The sequence below is a fragment of the Danio rerio genome, chromosome 5 (assembly GCF_052040795.2).
Source record: "Danio rerio strain M-AB ecotype USA chromosome 5, GRCz13ab, whole genome shotgun sequence".
NCBI classification, from domain to species: domain Eukaryota; kingdom Metazoa; phylum Chordata; class Actinopteri; order Cypriniformes; family Danionidae; genus Danio; species Danio rerio.
Genome location: NC_141025.1, coordinates 75,442,853 through 75,466,664, shown reverse-complemented (window position 1 = coordinate 75,466,664; position 23,812 = coordinate 75,442,853). Strand labels below are relative to the sequence as shown.

Genomic DNA, 23,812 nt, shown 5'->3' with positions numbered 1-23,812 from the left:
CACACACACACACACAAACACACACACACACACACACACACATCTATATGCATGTATGAAGCCACAGGGAAGAAAACCAGATCATGCTGAGTATTCACAGTCGACACTGCATGCTTACATGCACAAGTACACACACATACACGCACATGAATGCACACGTGTATTATATATATATATATATATATATATATATATATATATATATATATATATATATATATATATATATATATATATATATATATAAAATGTGTGTATGTATAAATTTATATAGGGTAATTAGGCAAGTTATTGTATAGACTATCGAAAAAAAATATAGCTTAAAGGGGCTAATAATATTGACCTTAAAATGGTGTTTAAAAAATTTAAAACTGCTTTTATTTTTGCCAAAATAAAACAAATAAGACTTTTTCTAGAAGACAAAATATTATCTGACATACTGTGAAAATTTCCTTGCTCTGTTAAACATCATTTGTGAAATATTTTAAAAAGAAAAAAAAATCAAAGGGGGGCTAATAACTCTCACTTTAACTATGTATATTACATTCATTTTCTTTTTGGCTTAGTCCCTTAATTAATCTGGGGTCGCCACAGTGGAATGAACCACCAACTAGTCAAGCATATGTTTTACGCAGCTGATGCCCTTTCAGTCGCAACCCAACACTGGAAAACACCCACACATTCTCGCACACACTCAAACACTACGGCTAATTTAGTTTATTCAATTCAACTATAGTGCATGTGTTTGGAAACCAGAGCACCATGAGGAAACCCATGGGGAGAACATGCAAACTCAACACAGAAATGCCAACTGACCCAGCTGGGGCTCGAACCAGCCACCTTCTCGCTGTGAGGTGATTGTGCTACCCATTGCGCCACCGACAAATATTTTTAAGTGTATTACCACTAAATCATTACTTATAAATTGAATCTTAGGCTGACATATTTTTTATTTTATTATTTTTTTTTACCTCAAAAGGAGCTGAGCCCCCCTAAAATGAAAATCCTAAAATTGCCCCTGATTGATGTCTTGAGATTTTACCCCAAACGTCACATCCATAACGCTGGAATTGCTCTAGTGCACGTTTTCCTACAACCAGTCCCTTTATTTGAGGCTTTCGAGCTTCATAATATTAATCCACGTAACACATGCTCTGTTCGGCAATTTCTGCAGCCTTGATATTTAAATACCAGCATGTGTGAAAAACAGACTGAAATGTAACTTCCAGTGGGCTGTTAAATGTTAGGACTGAGTCAGAGAGAAGCAGATGAGCTGAAACAGATCGAGATCATGGAATCCGGCAGATCTGCGTCTCTGAGGAGTGTGTGTGTGCGTGTGTGTGTGTGTGTGTGTGTGTGTCTGTCAGCATCAGTAGGAGCAGAGGTCAAAACGCTCAGCGGCTGATGATTTCACTTCTGTCTGTCTGTTACACATACAAAGCTGTTGCGTAGTTTGTTTTGGTTTTAAAGGAGCAATTCACGGTATTAAACCATTAACTAACTAGCTTAATAAACCACTAATTAACTGTTTACTAATAGTAAGGTGGAAGTTGGGTTAAGGTATTGGGTAGGATTATGGATGCAGAATAAAATCATACTTCATGATGAACAGTTATTATCTTAATAATTGTCAGGTTATAAGCCAGTAGTTAATAGCATGACTTGTGACCAAGGCATGGCATGGTGGCTCAGTGGTTAGTACAGTCCCCTCACAGCAGTGAGTTCAGTTGGCATTTCTGTGTGGAGTTTGCATGTTCCCCCCGTGTTGGTGTGGGTTTCCCACCGGATGCTCCGGTTTCCCCCTCTGTCCAAACACATGCGCTATAGGTGAAGTGATGAACTAAATTAGCTGTAGTGGTTGAGTGTGTGTGAATGAGTGTGTATGGGTGTTTCCCAGTGATGGGTTGCAGCTGGAAGGGCATCCACTGCATAAAACATATGCTGGAATATTTGGTGGTTCATTCTTCTGTGGCAACCTCTGACAAATAAAGGACTAAGCAGAAAAAAAATGAATGTGACCTAAAGCCTGGTTTATACTTCTGCGTCAAGTGGCCGGCGTAACCCACGGCGCATGCAACGTGCGTAGCTGTGCATTTATACTTCTCTGTTGGTCTGCATTAACACTTCCGAACACTAGTTGGCAGTGAGGTGTAAATGTTCCTCTGTGTCGAGTTTCTTCGCTGGTGTTTTGCTTTTCCTGAACACTTCCTGGATGTACAAGTTGCTCAAACTCGCTCATTTTGAGGCAGGAACCGGCGGACGTGCAACAACTTTAACTATGAGGTAAACACAAAACAAAAACTTTCCATCTGGAGCTCCTTCACGGGACTCCACACTTGTTAATAAACGCTCCATCGGGGTCGCGCCATTCGCGTGACTCTCGGTCCCGCCCAGACTCGTCAGCGCTACCAAGCCGACCAATCACAGAGCCTGCGCTACGCGTTGTTGCGACGTGTAGTTACATTTTATGAGAGGTGCACATCAGCGACGGCCACGGCGTAGGGCTATGCTTCAATGCCGTAGCATACGCGTGCGTTTGATGCAGAAGTATAAATCAGCCCTTAAGTGTTACCAGAAACTCTCCACGTTTTCCTTTACAGTTAAGCAGTAGAGTTTTGCCAAGTTTTACCATGTTCTTTTAAAAATGAAGGTATTGTTCAACTCCTTTGCACAACATCTTGCACAATATTGTTCTGTCTTATGTAAAAGTGCTTGCATGGTCTGTCTTTGGATATGTGTAAACTTCAGTATTTATAGTATATGTACAGATAGTATAGTCAGATTATTCTGATATGTAAATAAACACTTCCATATTTGGTGATTGATGTTTTTCTTTTACTTGCAGGTATTTATGCTTTTGAGTTGCATTATGGGATCTTGATCTTTTCTCCAAAAGCCTTTGAGGTTGAGAAGTTTGAAAAAGTGACATTTTTAATAGTTTGAAGTGATATATTGTCTGTGTTTGTGTTTTAAATTACGGTACAAAACTGGTACCAAAAAACTGGCAGTACATTTTTCTGTTATTTTAATTGGCTCAATGTTATTTCTTAAACAATTTCTTGTTTTAAACTTCTAAAATGTCAGTAAGAGTCACTTTGTTAAACTGCAGAGTTGAATTTTCAACATCAAAAGTCGACAGCAGAGATCAACATCCCATGATGCAATTCAGTTCATGTTAGTTGTGTATAGGTTTTTATTTAAACAAGCTCAACCCAGGCTCATTGCAGATACATACCCAGGTCTACATTTCTGGGGACAGTGAAATACGTAACCTTAAGTACAGCTGCTCGCAGTTTTTGTTTTTGCAAATCCACAGGAGGCTGCAGTGTATGCTTTTTGATGATCTCAAGTTTCTTTTGCTCCACCAGAGGGCGCAATATACACTTCAGCCGACCAGGCCAGCTTGCTTTGGACTGACTGACCCACCCCCTTTACTAAACCCAACCGATAGTGTTTTCAAAAGAAATCTAGAAAACGAAAAGCCGTTGCGGCTGCTTGATTTCACCATGTTTTCAGCCTGTTGTTTATTTATGTATTTAATTTTTCTATTGTTTTACCTAGTTTCTGCAACCATTCCTCGTCAGACTCGAAGCCTGTCATCATGGTCAACTCCACTCCGCATCCCAAGTTCGATGACATACGCAGCGAGCCACTGGGCAAACTGGTTACACCAGAAAATCCATCCCCACGGAGGTAAGCGGTCAGCTGGTAAGGAACAGAAGCCTTCGGCAGCATCATACTCTCCCATATCGTTCGTTTTAAAGACAAAATGCAGCCAAACGTACCTCTGGCTACATAATTTGCGTTCTCCAGAAATGACGACAGGGGTACGTATCCACAATAAGCCTGTGTTGAAAAAAGTTAAGTGTAAAGGTGCGTGCCAAATCGCATACTTATGCACTATTCTACGCCATTTTGTAGTATTAATAGTGTTAGTAAGTAGTGCATTCACACTGTAAGCTAAAAATAATAAGTGCACTTTAATTCCAGGATGATGCACTCATTCAACCGGTAAAATGAAGTGTGGAATGATGGACACTTCACGCACTCAATGAACGCAGCTTTGCTCACATAACAAAAGGGGGGCGGAGCTTTCAGGTGGTCATGTTGGATTATTTATTTTGGATTGTGAAAGCAAAATTCTCGTACGAGAGTGATTATAGCGCCTCCTGATGGTGAATGCGGTTATACTCATTGCAGGAATTATTTGATAGTTTGGTCATTTATTTCACTAATTTAGCAACCGTGCAACATCATCAGGGAAACGATTTGACGATCTGTTTAGTAAAAAAACATTAGTGCTCCATTTGGGACGACACTACACACATATACTATGCTGTTGAGTGTGTAAGTGCATAATTACATAGTGTGCCATTTGGGACGCAACTTAGGTGTAAAAGATAGCTATTTAAAACTTTGTTTATGTAGCACCGTGGTTTTATTTTTGCACTGCTACTCTCATTTTCTCACTTCCTAACAAACTAAATGTTAAAGGGGTGTGGCTAAACATAATTTTGCTAATTTGCATACTGATGTCATCAGCGAAGGACGGCCATTCAAGATTTTAATTAAAGATTACCAAAACAGATTTGTTTTTCACAGTGGATTAGCATGCAAGGATTAACTGTTCACCCTAAAAATAATAATGTGCACAAGTAAAATAAGCATTGTAGATATTCATTTCATACAGACTTTAGGTTGTTTTTCCTTAAGCAAACATAAGGTCACTGCAAGTTTTACTAACAACATTGGCCAAGCCTCACAATCACACGCACACACACACACACACACACACACACACACACACACACACACACACACACACACACACACACACACACACACACACACACACATATATATGCATGACTCATAAACACACAGTGCAAACAACATTACACTTTCACAGAGACAAATAACTTCAGCTGCCAATGCTGTTTTCCAATGTATATCATCAGTAAAAGCTTTTTTTTCTGTCTTCGTTTCTTAGATGAAGACATTTGTTACAAGAGAGGCAGTCTGTACTGCAGATCTCTTTCCTTTGTGGCCTTTTTCTGTGAGACGATGTTTAATAATGCTGAGATCGTGGCTGATTCTCTTTTTCCTTTGCACAAGCCTCACTATAAATCATCCTGTTCCCACACAAACACATGCTGGATAACACTGGCCTCCGCAACAGCCAAGCTGCTATATTTACTGATCTGTTTACATACACACTATATGTACAGTATATAGACACATACACACACTGCTTTAGTTGTAAGAATCCATGTTAAAAGCATTACAGTAGCATGCATAATTTAGTGATGATTGTGATCAGGGTGTGTATGAGAATATATTATTATCTATTTCTAGTGGACTTGCTAGTTGGATAGCTGTGTGTACAGCATTATTTCTGCTTAACACTGATGAGATTAAACGAAAAGCAAATGCAAATGATTGCTTAATTCTCTAGTTTCTCGAATGCTCTCCTGGGAATAAAATCTTTTGTGCTTCTTCATGTATTTCACTAGAGATTTCTTAAACTGTCCTTAGTTTTGCCAAGATACCAAAGTCTACATGTATACGCCAAAGATTTCATATGACTTAAGTTGAACTAATATTTTTAGAATGTTTTTTGGTCTTAAATCCAAGGTTTTGGATGTCAAAAAATGTAAGTTTTTTATTTATTGACTGATATATTGACCAACAGCCGTCCCATCTAAAGAGTTATCGGTTATTGTTATCGGTCAAAAAATCCTTAAAATCTTCCAGAAAATGTTACAAAAAATAATGTTTTTATTTATCTGCTAATATATTGGCTAACAGCCTTCCAGTCTAGAGTTATCGGGTATTGATATCGGTCATAAATTTTAGCAAAACATCCTAAATTTTTTTTTTTAAATGTGTATTTTATTTATTGACTAATATATCGGCCAATAGTCTTCTCATCTAAAGATATATCTGTTATTGTTATTGATAAAAAATCCTTAAAATCTTCCAGCAAAATTTGAAAATGTTATGTTTTTATTTATCTGCCAATATATTGGCTAACAGCCTTCCAATCTAATGAGTTATCGGGTATTAATATCGGTCAAAAGTTCTGGCAAATCATCCTGAATATTTTATTTTTTTTAAATATATTTTATTTATTGGCTAATATATCGGCAAACAGTCATCTAAACAGTTATCGGGGATTGTTATAGATCAAAAAATCCTTAAAATCTTTCAGAAAATTTTGAAAAATTTATGTTTTTATTTATCTGCTAATAAATTGGCTAACAGCCTTCCAATCTAATGAGTTATCGGGTATTAATATCGGTCAAAAATTCACTAAAATCATCATGAAAATGTAAAAAAATTATTTATTTATTGGCTAATATATCAGCTAACTGCCTTCTAATCTATAGTTATTGGTTATTGATATTGGTCGAAAAATCCTTTAAAATCATCCTTAAATATGAGAAAAATTTATATTATTATTATTTATCGGCTTATATATTGACCAGCAGTTTTCCCATCTGAAGAGTTACCGAGTATTGTTATCGGTCAAAAATTCCCTAAAATCATCCTGAAAATTTTGAAAAAGTTATATTTTTATTTATTGGCTAATATATCGGCCAACTATCTTCCAATCTAAAGAGTTATTAGTAACTGGTATCGGTCAAAAAAGTTCCTTAAAATCATCTAGAAAAACTTGTTATATTTTTATTATTTATTGTTATTTTTTATTATATATTGGTTAGAAATTCCCTAAAATCATCTTGAAAATGTTAAGTTTATATTTTTATTTATTGACTAATATATCGTCCAGCTGTCATTCCACCTAAAGAGTTATCGGTTATTGGCATAGGTCAAAAAATCCTTAAAATCATTCTTAAAAATGTGAAAAAGTTATATTTTTATTTATTGGATAATATATCGACTAATGGCCGAACAATCTAAAGAGTTATTGGTTAATGATATTAGTCAGAAATTCCCTAAAATTATCCTGAAAAATTCGAAAAATTTATATTTTTATTTATTGGCAATTATATCGACTAACAGCTTTCCAATCTAAAGAGTTATCGGTTATTGATATCGGTCAAAAATTTCCTGAATCATCCTGAAAATATTTTAAAAGTTATAATTTATTTATTGGCTAATATATCGGCTAACTACCTTCCAATCTAATCAGTTATCGGTTATTGATACCGTTCAAAAAATCCCTAAAATCATCCTGAAAATATTTTAAAAGTTATATTTTTATTAATTGGCTAATATATCGGCCGACTATCTTCCAGTATAAAGACTTATTGGTAACCAGTATCAGTCAAAACAATTCCTTAAAATCATCTAGAAATTTTTTACAATATTTTTTATTTATCGGCTAATGTCCTTCCAATCTAACGAGTTATCGGTTATTGATATTCGTTAGAAATTCCCTGAAATCATCCTGAAAATGGTAAATTTATATTATTATTAATTGGCTAATATATCAGCTGAATATCTTTCAATCTAACAAGATATCGTTTATTGTTATCGGTCAAATAAATCCCCAAAATCATCTTGACAAATTAGAAAAAGTTGTATTTTTATTGATTAGCTAAAATATCGGCTCACAACATTTCAATCGAAAGAGTTATCGATTAATGAAATTGGTCAAAAATTCCCTAAAAACTATTGTTTTCTGTTTATGTGAGATTTAATGCAGGTAACATGAATATAATAAACCTCTGAACTCATTAATTCATTCATACAGTATATTTAATTCAACTACGAAATGAACTGTTTTAGAATATTGCAGTTATAACAGAGCGAATCAGAACTTCTTTTAATAAACTGTCATCTGCATCAGCTCAAATGCTGCCACCAGTAAAACCCAAACAAAACACCAAAGACCAATTTTACCCTCACATGTTTTACTTAAAAATAGCGGTGTTGATAATATAAAAATCCACAATCATATTATACCCTTGTATTTTTCACTAGTGCCACAGCTGGATGTGCAAGCAAGAGGTCACATCATACATCAACACACACATCAGGCGGATTCATAAAAATCAGAAATGCAGAGCACACACACACACCGGCATCAGACTCTCAGCGCTCAGAAATACTGCAGTGCAGCACAACAGGGTGGAGAGAGAGAGAGAGACGGAGAGAGAGAGAAGCCAGATAAAGTGGAAATGAAATAATGACAAGCGCAGGCAAAACTGAGAAAACAGAAACAGAGAGAGAACAAAGTGAAAAGCAGTGCGAGAGAATAATGAGAGAGCGAGGCAGATGTACAGCAGTTGGAGAGAGAGCAGCATATCGCCACTGTGTGCCTGTCTGAGAGCCGTAAAAGGCCCATTCTGATTAATGCACTTTATAATGAGTTAGCATAGGCAATTACTGCACATGCTGAGAAGTGGAAAAAAGTGTGTGAGAGAGAGAGTTATGTGCTCAATAATCTCTTCTACATGCTGTTTTATTCATATATTAAAGGTGGAGTATTTAAGTTTGACACCCAGTGGTTGAATTAGGTATTGCACACCTGGTTCAAAACACACGCAAGCACAGGTTGCCAGATTGACGACACCAACATATCGTTGATTCAGCATGTCTATTTAATAATATTAAAGAGGTTATATATATATTAATTTGATAATAAACCCTACCATTTCATGAGAGTGCAGTGAGTGCACTATTTTGTGCTTCTGAATGGCTATATTTGAATTTCTGTCATGTTGCATCTGGTGCAAACAGCCCAATTGCTCATCACTGCAAATTTCATCATGTAACGTATTGTTAAGCAGGTGAGCAGGTTACAATGTAACCTGCTCACATAATGTTTACGTTCGTAATGTTTATATTATTTGCTAATTAATAACCTCCTCATGTGGAACTCTGAATCTGTGTCTCATTTAGGAGTCTGCTACTGTCCACCGGAGGTCACATTTTGGTCGAGGGTGTACACTTTAAGAGCCTTCCTTACTTAATGAATAAATATGTTTTTCACCAAGGCAACCTGGGGTGCTGGACTATAATTGGCTGAAGTGGCAGCGGGCGGGTTAAAGGAACCAAAACAAAGACAGATATTCCAGCACATAACACAGATTTTTAAAGCTGAATATCTGACTTCAGCATTGTTTTTTTAGATAAACAAGAATGTTCATTGAGCATGTTTCTGAATATCTGCAAACATATTATGGTATTTTTATGTTTTAGAAGAGTCAAACTTACATAGAGCACCTTTAAATATGGAAAATTGCAGAGATCACTATAATAATATATGTTAATTAGCAGTATTTTGTGATTTTGTTTAGTTATAAATTGCATTATGGGTGCTTGATTTCGACTCATTATGTTGAAAATTCAACACTGCAGGTTAACAAAGTGACTTTTGTTGACATTTTAGTGGTTTGAATCAATATATTATGGAATAATTCCAGGTTTTTGTACGATAATTTACAACAGCAACCCAGACAACATCTCACAAACTATTAAAATGTCAATAAAAGTCACTTGTTCCAACTTTTCAACACCAAAGAGGTTGAAGGAAACATCAAGGGCCCATAATGCAATTCAAAAGCATAAATAAATGGTGGGAAACATGACAGACAAAATAAGGAAAATGCAAATTTATGTATATTTTACAGTTTTCAGTGAAAAACAGTCTAAACACATGCGCTATAGGTGAATTGAATAAACTAAATTGACCGTAGTGTATGGGTGTTTCCCAGTACTGGGTTGCAGCTGGAAGGGCATCCACAGTGTAAAACATGCTAGATCAAGTTGGCGGTTCAATCCACTGTGGCGACCCCATGATGAATAAAGGGACTAAGCAAAAGGAAAATGAATAAATGAATAAACTTTGCTATAACCATCATCAAATTTCAGCTCAATAAACTACTCATTAGACTCTTATTAATAGTTATTAAGGTAGTAGCTGTTTTTAGGAATTGTGTAGGGGTGTTAAATAAGATTAGACTTCATTAGTGCTAATAAACAGTTAACATCTGTATAGTAGGCCAGTAATAAACCAGTAGTTAAATAATAGTAAACACTTAAACTAAAGTGTTTAATTTATAAAGTGTTTTTTTCAGACCACAATGAGGCATTAAAATAAAAGTGATACCTTTTAAGTATGATTGTTTGTGATTTAAAAATTTTAAAATAGGAATAGTAAAGAAATCTCACAATCCAGACTCATTCTGAAAACGTACCCCTATATACAGTGTTGGAGAGCGTTAAATACGTCCCAGGAGCTGTGAATTTTTTATTTATTTATTATTTTTTTAAAAGTTTTTGTTTTCATGAATCCGCCAGACGCTGCTGTGTATGCTTTTTAAGATCTCAAATTTCTTTCGTGAGTGAAATTCACACCTTCTGTTTTCTCATGAATCCACCAGAGGCCGCTGTCGACTGACTGTTTACTAACTGACTGATCGACTGACCCACACTCCTTATTCCCTAAACCCAACCAATAGTGTTTGCAAAGCACCAATTGACCCGTCCACCCACTTCACTAAATCCAAAAAATAGTGTTTTTAAAAGCACAGTTTAACCCGCCCACCCACTTCCCTAAACCCAACCAACAGTGTTTTTAAAAGCAATCCAGAAAAAGAAAAGCCCTCGTCTGATTTTTACTAGGCTTTCAGATTTTACCACATTCTCACCCTGTTAGTTACTTGTTTATTTTTATTTTTTGGCTTATATTTTTGTCTTACACGCTTTCTGGAACTGTTCTTTGCCAGACTCTATCCCTATCTTTGTGGTCAAGTCCTCTCTGCATCTCAAGTCCGCCGAAGTACACAGCAAACCACTGGACAAACTGGTAACAGCTGTAAAGCCGTCCATATGGAGGTAAGCGATCAGCTGGTAATCACGAAAAGGAATGGAGTCAAACTGCCCCGTAGCCTTAATTTTAAAGACGAAATGCAGCCATATGTACATCTGGCTACATAATTGGCAAATCTCCAGAAATGTATATAGGGCTACGTTTTCAGAATGAGCCTATGTTGGCATCTCAGCATAGCAAGTCAATCTAATCTGACAGAATTGCTCAAACTCAGTTAACTGTAACCGTATCTGCAGCAGAAATGAAGCGGTGCTGAAAGAAGATGTGCTTATGTAACTCGTCGAATCGATCCATGTCCCATAATGCATTTTCCCAAAATGAAGTCCGTTCTCTGGAACTCCTCACCCTTCAGAAATTTGATCTAGACGTCTAAAAGAAGCGGAGTTTCTCCACAGTCCACATTATAATGCAGCTCTTCTTAACTTAATAGCTGCGGCGCTACTGCTGGGTCAATGATTCATGGGTAATGGGAGACTAACCGTGATGTTGACTCAAATTTTCTCTTATTTTACAGACTGAATGGAGAAATGTGTGTAATGGTATGCGACATTATTCTGAAAAAAAGCTCAGTGTGGTTAAGCGTGAGTCAGTGCATGCCTGAGAGATAAACTTCGTCAAATCAATTTGATGAGTGTCATAATCGGATATGCGTTCATTAACGTGACTGTTAGCGCCCAGGAGCAAAAACAAAAGCTGGAAACACAAGGCAGATCTGCATGAGACGACCCATTTTGGTTTTTCTCACCAATTAACATTTACAAAAAGGGATTTTATATACAGTTGAAGTCAGAATTATTAGCCCCCTTGAATTATTAGACCGCTTGTTTATTTTTTCCCTAATTCGTGTTTAACGGAGAGAAGATTTTTTCAGCTCATTTCTAAACAAAATAGTTTTATTAACTCGTTTCTAATTATGGATTCATTTATCTTTGTCATGATGACAGTAAATAATATTTTACTAGATGTTTTTCAAGACACTTCTATACAGGTTAAAGTGACATATAAAGGCTTAACTAGGTTAATTAGGTTAACTAGGCAGGTTAGGGTAATTAGGCAAGTTATTGTATAACGATGGTTTGTTCTTTACACTATCAAGAAAAAAATTAGCTTAAAGGGGCCATTAATTTTGTCCTTAAAATGGTGTTTAAAAAAATTAAAAACTGCTTTTATTCTAGCCGAAATAAAACAAATAAGACTTTCTCCAGAATAAAAAAATATTATAAGAATTTTACTGTAAAAATTCCCTTCTCTGTTAAACATAATTTGGGAAATATTTAAAAAAGAGGAAAACAATTCAAAGTGTTGTGTTTGTGTGTGTGTGTGTGTGTGTGTGTGTGTGTGTGTGTGTGTGTGTGTGTGTGTGTGTGTGTGTGTGTGTGTGTGTGTGTGTGTGTGTGTGTGTGTATATGTATGTGTTTCTTTGTGGTTGGTCTTGAAAAATCCTATAAAATATAATTATATAAAAATAAAAATAAAAGATAAGCATGAAACTAAATATCCGCAAATAAAATCTCCAGCTGGCTTTTAGGTTTGTTTTTATGCGTTTCTCTGCATCTCCTGAGATCATAATCTCCAGTGAGCGATCCTGCGCTGGGCTGATTCAAAGTCAATAAGAAATCAATAGGGTTAAAGACACTGATCTCCTTTTACCACACAAAATCTATAATTAAGATTACATTAATCTCTCATACGCTCATCTCAGATGACATATGCGCTGACATGTTTATCCAACATGTCTGCATTATTCAGCATCACATGTCCAAGTAATGTTAAATGTATTTTCAAGCCTGTAGTGAACGTCTTTACTCGTGAAATGAGGTGTAATTTAGTATACTTTAAACATACTCATTACAGAAAGAATGTACTTGAAAACAATATACTTAAAGGAGACCTATTATGCAGAATCACTTTTATAGGGGATTTAACTGGTTTTAAATTTGACAAAAACCTAAAGTATTGTGTTTGGATCAAACTTTCAATTTAAATGTAAATCACAAACTCTGCTGTTATTTTGGGATTTCCGCCTGGATTTTGCCTACCCAAATTTAAAAGCTTCCCAAATCCACAGGCAGAGGTGTAAATGCAAAAATGTTGTATCATTTTAAAGAAAACCCTTTGAATTTTCATTGAAAGTGTTTAAAATATCTGTATATGTTGTCTGTGTTATAATAAACACCTAAAAAAAAGGCGCTTTTTGTACCTTTGTTTTATAAACTCAAATTTGAAAGTGCACCTTTTAGGTTCTGTGTGGTCTAGGGTGCTGTAATTAATTTTGGTGGTTCCTGCACATGTCTGTAATCATAGAAAAAAAGAAAAATGTCTCCACCAAAATCTATGCAAAAGTTATTGTATTCCAACTGATGAGAGGTGCTGTACAAGCCACAGCGATCGATTATTGTTTTCATATTTCACTATTCTTTTGTTTGATCAAACATAATTCACTGTGTTTGGACCACATCAGAAATATAAAAGGATTACTTAGGCACATCACCTCAAAAACAGAGGAGAATGGCCCTGAAGCGCACAGCATAAGTTAAGAGATGACAGCTGTCTGTGCTATCTGGGGCTGCTTATTGATTATGAATGTATTGCTTTCACCTCTGCGCAATGGAAACACAGAGATTCATTCAGCAACTGTTTGATATGTGAATATAATTTAGTAAAACGAATGCTAGAACCGTATGAGCACCGGCTAGAGCTTTCATTTGAGCTATAACTTGTACATGTGTCATATAAACAAATATGAAAATGAACCAATGTAAAATACCCAGCTCGGGTATCCAAGTGTATTTAAGTGTAAATAACCTTTGTACAGTAGGATAAAAACCAAAGTGATGCATGTGTGCATAAAATATAGATTCTACACTTTCAAACAAAACCACTTACGAGGGTCTAGTGCAATGCTAGCCCTTTAAATCTGAAAGCGAAAGTCGATGACGTCACGGACCCGGTTATGGGTCCGCAGAGTTTAAGTGGTTAAATTTGTCTGTATTGAGTGTGCCTATTGAACAGGTAGAGCAAATTAAGCTTCTTGATAGTAGGTTAAAGTGGTCAAAACAGATCAATAAAATGGTAATAGTAATGGGAAGAGGTTTCAGTTACTAAGAGATGTGTACAATTTTTACCATCGTACTGTATCTCTCAAATTGTTCAGGCAATTGCTCTTATCTAGATTGTTGTCCAGTGGTATGGTCGAGTGCATCAAGTAAAGACTTAAATAAATTAAATGACTAATTTTACACTGTAACAGAAGGGTTAATATTTTGAAAATGCATGAAATTTTAGGGCCCGGCAGAATTCGGCCTGAGCCCGACAGGTACATTTTGATTGACATCTTTATAAAGCCTGAACCCGTTTAACTAACGTTACCTCCGCTTGTTTTTTGCTCTGTCCTGTCTGTGAGGCGCCAAACTCTGCTGGCATCAGTGCTGGAAAGAGGCAGAGTGCATTCACTCCCGTCTGCGCTCAAGTTCTTTTTAATAATCAAATGTCTCTGCGTTGCGCGACATGACGAATCGATTATGAAATTTGTTGCCACCGCTTTCAGTAATTGATTTTAATCGATTTAATCGATTTGTTATCACAGCCCTAATAATGATCCTCAGGCTGTGAGTGTGTGCAATCAGCGAAATCTGAAACAGGTGTGCATGAACAGTGCATGGCTGTAACCTGTTGTCTATGTAATGGCGGATTTGTAGTATGTTAGCAATCTGCACAGGCTGTGACAACTAGTTAAGCCTTTAAATATCACTTTATGTTTCCACCATCCCTTGCAGATCCTGTATTTAAGCAATGGTATGCGAAAGGTTTAAGAAATTTCCAGGACCTGTATAGGGATGGCACTTTTTGCAACTATTCACAACTTTCTTCTGAAATGGAGCTTGAATCACATTTTTTTAGATTCTTACAGGCTAGACATTGCTCTGCTACCTTATTCTCAGGCTACCCATCCCTACCTAAACTACAGGTATGGGAAGAGCTACTCCAACTAAACCCGCAACACAAATTTCTAAAATCTATGGGTGCATTTTGAGCTTGGATGATGGTTCTCTTACTAAAATTAAAAAAACTTGGGAAAATGAATTGGGAATATGTTTTGAGGAAGAATGGTGGCTTGGTGCAATGCAGAGAATACGTTCTAGTACAATTTGCGCTCGGCTTAGTCTGATACAATTCAAAGTCTTTCATAGAGTCCATTTCTCAAAAACCAGGCTATCTGAAATTTTTCCCAACATTAATGACAGATGTGACAGATGTCATGCACCAAGTTGTAATTTGAGTCATATGTTCTTTATGAGCCCACTATTACAGAATTATTGGATTAATTATTTTACAATTATGTCCAAGGTGTTGCAGGTAAATATAAACCCATCCCCTGATGTTGCCATTTTTGGGGTTTTAAAGATTTGGTCCAAATTTAATTATAAACAACTTGATGTTTTGGCCTTTACCTCACTAACAGCCAGGCGTCGTATACTACTTCACTGGAAATCAAATAAGCCTCTAACTACATCCCAATGGCTTGTGGATACCATGCATTTTCTTAAGTTGGAAAAGGTTAGATGCTTTGGGAAAACTAATTTCTTTAAAAAGTGGCAATGTTTTAGAACTTACTTTAACTCTTTTAAGGTATTGCCTTCCATTTAATAGATGCACTCTCCTGAGTTCCCTCCTTTTTTAATTTATTTCGTATTAATTAAACTTTTTTGTTTTATCTAATACCATTTTATACCGTTTAATTGTAAATGTTTACTTTCAACATTGACAATGTATCTGAACATTTGATTGTAATTTACAGTACACTTAATACTTATGTTTCTATTTTTCTTTTCCTCTTTTATTATTATCATTATTATTAATATTTCTCTTTTTTATTATATATATTTTTTTGTTATTTTTTTTGTCTCTTTTGTAAAAAAAAAAAAAGAAAGATATGTAACTATCTGTACTGATGTAATGTTTGTTTTTTCACAATAAACAATTTAAACATAAAATATCACTTTAAACTGAAGTATCTTGAAAAATATCTAGTCAAATATTCTGTACTGTCATCATGGCAAAGATAAAAGAAATCAGTTATTAGAAATGAGTTATTCAAACTATAATGTATAGAAATGTGTTGAAGTACATCTTCTTTCTGTTAAACAGAAATTGGGGGGGAAATATACAGGAGGGCCTATAATGCAGACTTCACCTGTACTCCTTTTATCACAAGGAGTGAGTGTTAACACAATGACAGCAGGCGTTGCACCAACACACACCCATTATATCAACACAATGACATATGAACATGCTAGCCATGTTAATCACTGTCTCTAAGCCACTGAACTGCTATAAAAATAATCGAACATATGGCTTGTGAACAATTCTCTGGCTAATAACGGAGCGCTGGATGAGCACGCTGCTGTATAACCCCTCTCTCTCTCTATGATGAGCACTACTGCGATATTCAGATATTCACTATCACAGATGATGCCACATGCATATGTTTTGTAATGGCCTCTCCTAGTGCATGAAAATGAAATGGAAGCTATTTAATCACAACAATTAGGAGCCATTAGCATAATTATAGCTGTTGTTATTCTGAATGCCATTAACGCTATTTCACAGCAAGTATATACTAATGTGTATATGTTAAAAAATGCATGTAAAAATTTATTTATGTAAGGATTCGCCCAATTACAGTCGATCACATCAGATTTATTAACAACGGTATGCACGGAACACAACATGCAGTATGCTGGTACTCCATTCTGAACATATCTTACATCATGCTATGCTTTTTATTCATTTTCCTTCATCTTAGTCCCTTATTATTCACATTTACACACACACACACACAGCCAAATTAGTTTATTCAATCAACATATAGGGCATGTGTTCGGGCTGTGGTGGAAGTCAGAGCACCTGGAGGAAACTCACTCCAACATGGGGAGAACATGCAGACTCCACACAGAAATGCCAACTGGCCCAGAAGGGACTTAAACCAGCGACCTTCTTGCTGTGAGGCAACAGTGCTAACCACTGAGCCACCGTGTCACCCCAAATTTGCTAGGATGCTGGGGTTAAACCCCAACTCTTTTTTTTTTTGAAGGACATTCTGGGATTTTAAAAGACCACAGAGAGTCAGAACCTCGATTTAATGTGTCATTCGAAAGACGAATATAGAATATATAGAGTCCCCATTACTGGGGCATTGGGACCCACACCAAACACAGGTTGAGCACCCCCTGCTGGTCTCACTAACACCACTTCCAGCAGCAACCTAGTTTTCCCATGTGGTCTTCCATCCAGGTACTAACCAGGCACAGCCCTCTTAGCTTTAGTGGGCAACCATGCGAGAGTTGCAGAGAGCCTTTAAATATTAAAGTATTAATAGACAGACTGACAAGATAGATAGATAGATAGATAGATAGATAGATAGATAGATAGATAGATAGATAGATAGATAGATAGATAGATAGATAGATAGATAGATAGATAGATAGATAGATAGATAGGTAGGTAGGTAGGTAGGTAGGTAGGTAGGTAGGTAGGTAGGTAGGTAGGTAGGTAGACAGACAGACAGACAGACAGACAGACAGACAGACAGACAGATAGATAGATAGACTACATGGATAGAGTTACTTTTTGGATGAAGTAACTAGTAACTGTAACTAGTTACTATTTTTTTCAGTAACTTGAACAACACTGGTCAGGAGCCTATTCAGTTTGTTTTGCTCATGTATGTTTTGTTTTTTTTGACTCTCAAAAATGCTGGTTGCCTTGCATTTTTTTTGTATTACCAAAACTGTGGTTTCAACAAAATATCTCTTTAATATTTTACAGAAAAAAAGTTATTTAGATCTCGGATGCCTTTTATTTAATTTAAGAGTGAACAACCCCTTTAATCACTGTAAACAAGCTTTGACATGAAAATACTGTGACCACCGAGTGAGTTAGTGTGTTGGAGTCTGTAATAACTGAAAACTGCGGTGACAGTTTATTGAAGAAACTCCATAAGCACACAGTCTTTCTGTTTTTACCTGCAAACTCTCACCCTCAGGCTAATAATCTCGCTGTTTAATACCCCATGGCACAGCTGCTCCAATAATAACACAACGAAAACTCGATATAAAGTTGGCCAAGACGCACTTTGATGTCAGTGCTTGAGAAATGCTGGCCAAAAGTTTTAAGTAGTTTGAAGTCTGAAGGTAAGAGGCCATTAAATATGTTAGGCAAACTGCCAGAGAGAGAGAGAAAGAAAGAGAGAGAAAGAGAGAGAGAGAGAGAGATCAATACAATGGGTCATTCTTGAACAATTATTTTGTTTACCAGGAAGTGCATATGCTACATGTAATGGTTTCTGTATTGAAAAGAGAAAAAAATAAGTTCAACTCTAGAATCTTTAGGTCTGTTTTGGTTGTTTTATTTAAAAACTAATAATAATGTATAGATTTGTGAACTTCTGTCATATTATTCTTGTACATAACACTGAATTCAGCAATAGAGTTGGTTAAAGCTGTAAACTTTATCTGCATGATTTGATGGAGCTGTTGCTGTGATTTCTAATCATTAGAGAATGACAGACAGACAGGATAGACAGACAGACAGACAGACAGACAGACAGACAGACAGACAGTCAGACAGACAGACAGACAGACAGACAGACAGATAGATAGATAGATAGATAGATAGATAGATAGATAGATAGATAGATAGATAGATAGATAGATAGATAGATAGATAGATAGATAGATAGATAGATAGATAGATAGATAGATAGACATACAGACTGGACGGACGGACAGACAGACCGTCAATATCGATAGACAGTCTAAATAGATAGACGGACGGACAAACTATATAGAGACTGACAGATAGATAGGTAGAAAGTAATTTTTTCTATTTATTTTTAACTATTAGTAAATTAGGAAATCACCCTTACAGCTTTAATGAAATAGTTTGGTATATTTACCTAAAGCCCACCACCCTCAATCAAGTTTTGTTTTTGGCCCTTCGTAAGAAAAAGTTTGGCCACCCCTGGTCTAGACAGATAGATGGATGAATGAATGAATGAATGAATGGCCAGACAGACAGTCAATATACATATAGACAGACAGACAGACAGACAAGATAAAAAAATAGATAGATAGATGGATGGATGGACGGACAGACAGTCAATTTAGATAGATAAATAGACAGATGGACGGATGGACAGACAAACAATAATAGAGACAGACAGTCAATTTAGATAGATCTATAGATAGATAGACAGACAGACAAGATAGGTAGGTAGGTAGGTAGGTAGGTAGATAGATAGATAGATAGATAGATAGATAGATAGATAGATAGATAGATAGATAGATAGATAGATAGATAGATAGATAGATAGATAGATAGATAGATAGATAGATAGATAGATAGATAGATAGACGGATAGACAAACAGACAGATAGACAATTTATATCGATAGACAGTCTAAATAGATAGACGGATGGACGAACAAACAACATAGAGACAGACAGACAGACAGACAAGATAAATAAATAGATAAATGGATGGATGGATGGACGGTCAATTTAGATAGATAAATAGACAGATGAACGGACGGACAAACAAACAATAATAGAGACCGACAGTCAATTTAGATAGATCTATAGATAAATAGACAGACAGACAAGGAAGACAGACAAGGTAGACAGACAGACAGACAGACAGACGAGATAGATAGATAGATAGATAGATAGATAGATAGATAGATAGATAGATAGATAGATAGATAGATAGATAGAAAGAAAGAAAGAAAGAAAGAAAGAAAGAAAGAAAGAAAGAAAGAAAGAAAGAAAGAAAGAAAGAAAGAAAGAAAGAAAGAAAGAAAGAAAGAAAGAAAGAAAGAAAGAGTGTCTATGCAAAATGAAAATAAATTCACTATGGGGTTTGCTTTTAGGTCCAGGCGGATCAAACAGTCTGACATGCAGTAAAGTGAGAACTCGTTTAAATAATGGCTCAGCAATTTCTGAGAAAGGTCTGTACGATCTGTGTGTGTGCAGTCTGAGGCTGGAGTCTCACACACATGCACACACAGACACTCATATAAACATACTAAAGTCAGCACTATACTCTGAAACATCTTCTACAGTTCACCAGGATATTCAGTGAGAAGGAAACGTGGTGTGGAAGTAGACTTTATCCAGCCGGAATGGATGGGATCGTGAAAAGAGGAGTTTCCACTGCAGAAGGACACATTTCTGAGCGCAGTCAACTGTGAAGAGCTTCCGGAAACTAAAAGACGGTCTGACCGAGATGTGGAGGCTTCTCACCTTCATAAGTGACGGGAAACAATAGCCCCTTTCACACAGTGATACCGGTAAATATCCGGAAAATTTACGGAACAACTTTCCCGGTAAATTCAAAAAAGTGCTGTTCACACAGGCGAGGACGTTACGGAATTTTTCCGGAAAAGAGCATTCACACATCCATTCCAAAATACCGGTAAATTCTGACATCATTAACCAGAGACGAGCTCTAAACAGCTGCGCTTGTATTTGTAAACATTTGACTACATTACAAACTCTGTGGATGGATCAGTTTTGTGAACAACTTCGATGAAAACATATAGAGAAGCACTTTCGCATGTCGAGATGTTCATGATATTTGTTTGTGTGTGTGTGTGTGTGTGTGTGTGCTGGCTCACCAGCTGCTTCACGGGCACATGCGATGCAGAGCTTATAGGTAAACAAACAACGGCTTATCATAAGCATCTTATCGATAATTATTTACACGATTGGCATTAAGAAGGAACATATAAACGTGATCTGACTAACATCTAGCAGCTAAATGTGTCTGGAAAAATATTCAAAGGCTTTTATTCTCATAAACCGCGCGGACGTGAATGCGTCTGACTGTTCTGATTGGCTAAAGCAGACGTCTCACGTCAGCACGTTCTAGACGTGCATGCGATCTTTCCGGCAATCTTCCTTCTGCATTCACACAGCGCAGCATTCCGGCAAATTACCGGTAATGTTACAACATCTCTTTCCAGAAAATAGCCAGAAAGAATTTACCGGTATTTTCAAAAAGGGCCTGTTCACACATACACACCTTTCCGGAAAATTGCCGGTAATTTTCCGGAAAGGTCTGTATGTGTGAACGGGGCTAATGACTGTGAGAAAGCATGTACTTTTTTTAGCGTGAACGCATTTTTTTCTTTCTTACACCTGGACACTTGATGCATTTCTTTCTGATTGGATAGCTTACCGATCTTAAAAATGGCAGGTGTAAATGCCTTCTGAAACGCATTCGAGATGGATATACTGTGGGTCAGGTGTGTCCAAACTTGGTCCTGGAGGGACGGTGTCCTGCAGATTTTAGCTCCAACTTGCCTCAACACACCTGCAAGGATGTTTCTAGAAAGCCTAGTAAGAGCTTGATTAGCTAGCCCAGGTGTGTCTGATTGGGGTTGGAACTAAACTTTGCAGGACACCGACCCTCCAGGACTGAGCTTGGACACGCCTGCTGTTGGTGGTCTGGGACGCATTTCCAGGCTTAAACGCATCTGATTGTTAAAACTACTTATGTAAATTTTACTCCTCCCAAAGGAGCATAAGGTACCATGATCAATAAACCTAATCAAGCTATACAGAGATTTACCAGAGTAAAAAAAAACAGCTTTGTGCAACAGGCCCTCAAGAATGTGTATTAACACACAAACAGGGTCAAGCATGTTGACTTTAATGGATAAGTCAGCAATGGCCAATGTTCTAATAATAGCATCCTTCAGACAGTATAACATGACCTTTAAAGACTTAATGGACAGCTCGGATTGTCCAGCTGTGAAATATGCGCCCTGTGCGCTGTAAAACTGCTCCGAAAGAACTAACACAAAGCACGCACGTATGTTTTACAGAGTCTTCCCACAGACATACTGTACAGGCTGTATATTTTATCTCCGAACACAACTTCTAAAGACAGTTTCACATGTGTACATTTAATTCTACATTGTTGTGGCTGTGCAATATGATGATCTATAAATTCATTCATTCATTCATTTTTAGGCTTAGTCCCTTTACTAATCAGGGGTCACCACAGCTGAATGAACCGATAACTTATACAGCATATGTTTTACGCAGTGGATGCCCTTCCAGCTGCAACCCATTACTGGGAAACATCCCTACACACTACGGTCAATTAAGCCTACCCAATTCCCCTTTACCGCATGTCTTTAGACTGTGGGGGGAACTGAAGCACCCCGAGGAAACCCACGCCAACACAGGGAGAACATGCAAACTCCTCACAGAAACACCAACTGACACAGTCAGGGCTCGAACCAGCGACCTTCTTGCTGTGAGGCGACAATGCACTGAGACACCATGCCGCTAGATTTCTGAAAATATACTTTAAAATAAAGTAAAAAGAAATCCTTCACATGTGGTCAATGCATATAGTGCAGTGGTTCTCAAAGTGGGGGTCGGGACCCCCCGAGAGGTCGCGGGACAATGAAGGGTTACCTTAATTACCTTATTTTATTCATAACCTACTAAAAAAAAGAAAAAAATAGTTGTTTATAGTTACTATGTACTAATGTATATAGTTACTTTATAGCCTATAGTTACTAGTTCTATTGGATTGCAACCCCTGGGGTAATTACATTACATTAAAGACACAGCAATAGCGTCAGATGCAGCAGATTAATTTTATAACACCAGGTTAAACTTTCTAGCCTATTTACAGCACTGACATACATTACAAAAAATTCAACCAAGGATAGACTTGGGTCTATTGGTGTGTGCGCCACTGCATGCAAGATTTCTGGATTTATAACCACCTCAGAAGATATTGGGGGTCGCGAGTCACTGGCATTGTTATTTTGGGGGTCGTGGACGGAAAAGTTTGGGAATCCCTGATATAGAGCACCAATCTCGGTCCTGGAGGGCCGGTGTCCATGCAGGGTTTAGCTCCAACTTGCCTCAACACACCTGCCTGGGTGTTTCAAGTATACCTAGTAAGACCTTGATTAGCATGTTCAGGTGTGTTCGATTATGATTGGACCTCCAGGAACAAGTTTGGTGACCCCTTTGGTGATATATATATATATATATATATATATGTATAGTTATCAGCATATGAGATGACTTTTGATATGATATTTTTATCATATCACCCAGCTTCAGTTTTTGGTTGTGACAGACAGTCACGTCCCATTCACACGGGGCTTCAGCATCAATGCTTGACAGAGGGCGTGTCTGGAGTTGCGATCGTCATAGCAGCGTCAGCCAATGAAATTATTCAGCAATAGGCCACTGTCAGAACTGGTGTGTTTGCATACAGCGATCTGATTGGCTGACGCCCCGTTTACACTAATGCGTTTTCGTTTTAAAACGCATACGTTTTGCTAGGGTTACGCCATCCGTTCACACTACGCCGGAGTTCTCGAGCGCCGAAAACGGAGCGTTTTGGAAACGCTGGAGAGGCCGTTTTCATTCTGAAACGCTGCTGCTTCGTCTCAGTGTGGATGAGGAAAAACGGAGACATCTGAAAACGGAGGCGGGGCTGCTGAGATTCGCTACCTGATTGGGGCTTTCGTGTCATTGCGTATCCTTCGCTTATTCGTCAAGCCTCTATCACATGACTATAACACATGGCTTTACCGCTACTGGAAGACAGCAGACCAGCCTTCACTTTAAACAACATGGACACAGAAACGGGAGCGTTGTTTGCATTATTGTCTGTTTTAGGCGCCATTGTGGAGTTATTCATTTGTTACGTTTAGTAACAACTCGACCTCGTTATCTGTCCACAAAAGTACCTCTCTTGCTTTCTATGCCATCAGGTTTAATGTTCAACCGGCGTTTGTTGACTAACAATAACAAAATGCCGAGCGAGATGCATGCTTCCTGTTTATACTAGAATGCGCATGCCCAGAGTGCGTGAATGATCATGTGATATACGTTTTTGGTGGCGTAGTGTGGACGGAGATATGTTTAGAGATGCTAGGTGTAACGTTAATGTGGACGCGGATCGTTTCTG

At 37.2% G+C, this 23,812-nt stretch overlaps 1 protein-coding gene and 2 long non-coding RNA genes across 12 annotated transcripts in view; 2 read left to right on the top strand and 1 right to left on the bottom strand.

Moving 5' to 3' along the window:
* The window catches only part of LOC147844520 (uncharacterized), an 81,242-nt gene that overhangs the window by 25,870 nt on the left and 31,560 nt on the right, over positions 1-23,812 (top strand). The window contains exons 2-3 of the long non-coding RNA XR_015492061.1: positions 3,562-3,693; positions 10,701-10,809. This is a non-coding gene — a long non-coding RNA (uncharacterized LOC147844520). The remainder of the gene's footprint in view (positions 1-3,561; positions 3,694-10,700; positions 10,810-23,812) is intronic.
* The window catches only part of LOC100334158 (voltage-gated potassium channel subunit beta-3), an 89,352-nt gene that overhangs the window by 34,560 nt on the left and 30,980 nt on the right, over positions 1-23,812 (bottom strand). The gene's annotated exons all lie outside the window — the stretch shown is intronic.
* Positions 17,547-22,685, top strand: LOC147844521 (uncharacterized). Its single transcript, XR_015492142.1, has 3 exons — positions 17,547-18,819; positions 19,175-19,480; positions 19,538-22,685. It is a non-coding gene; the product is annotated as an uncharacterized LOC147844521 (long non-coding RNA).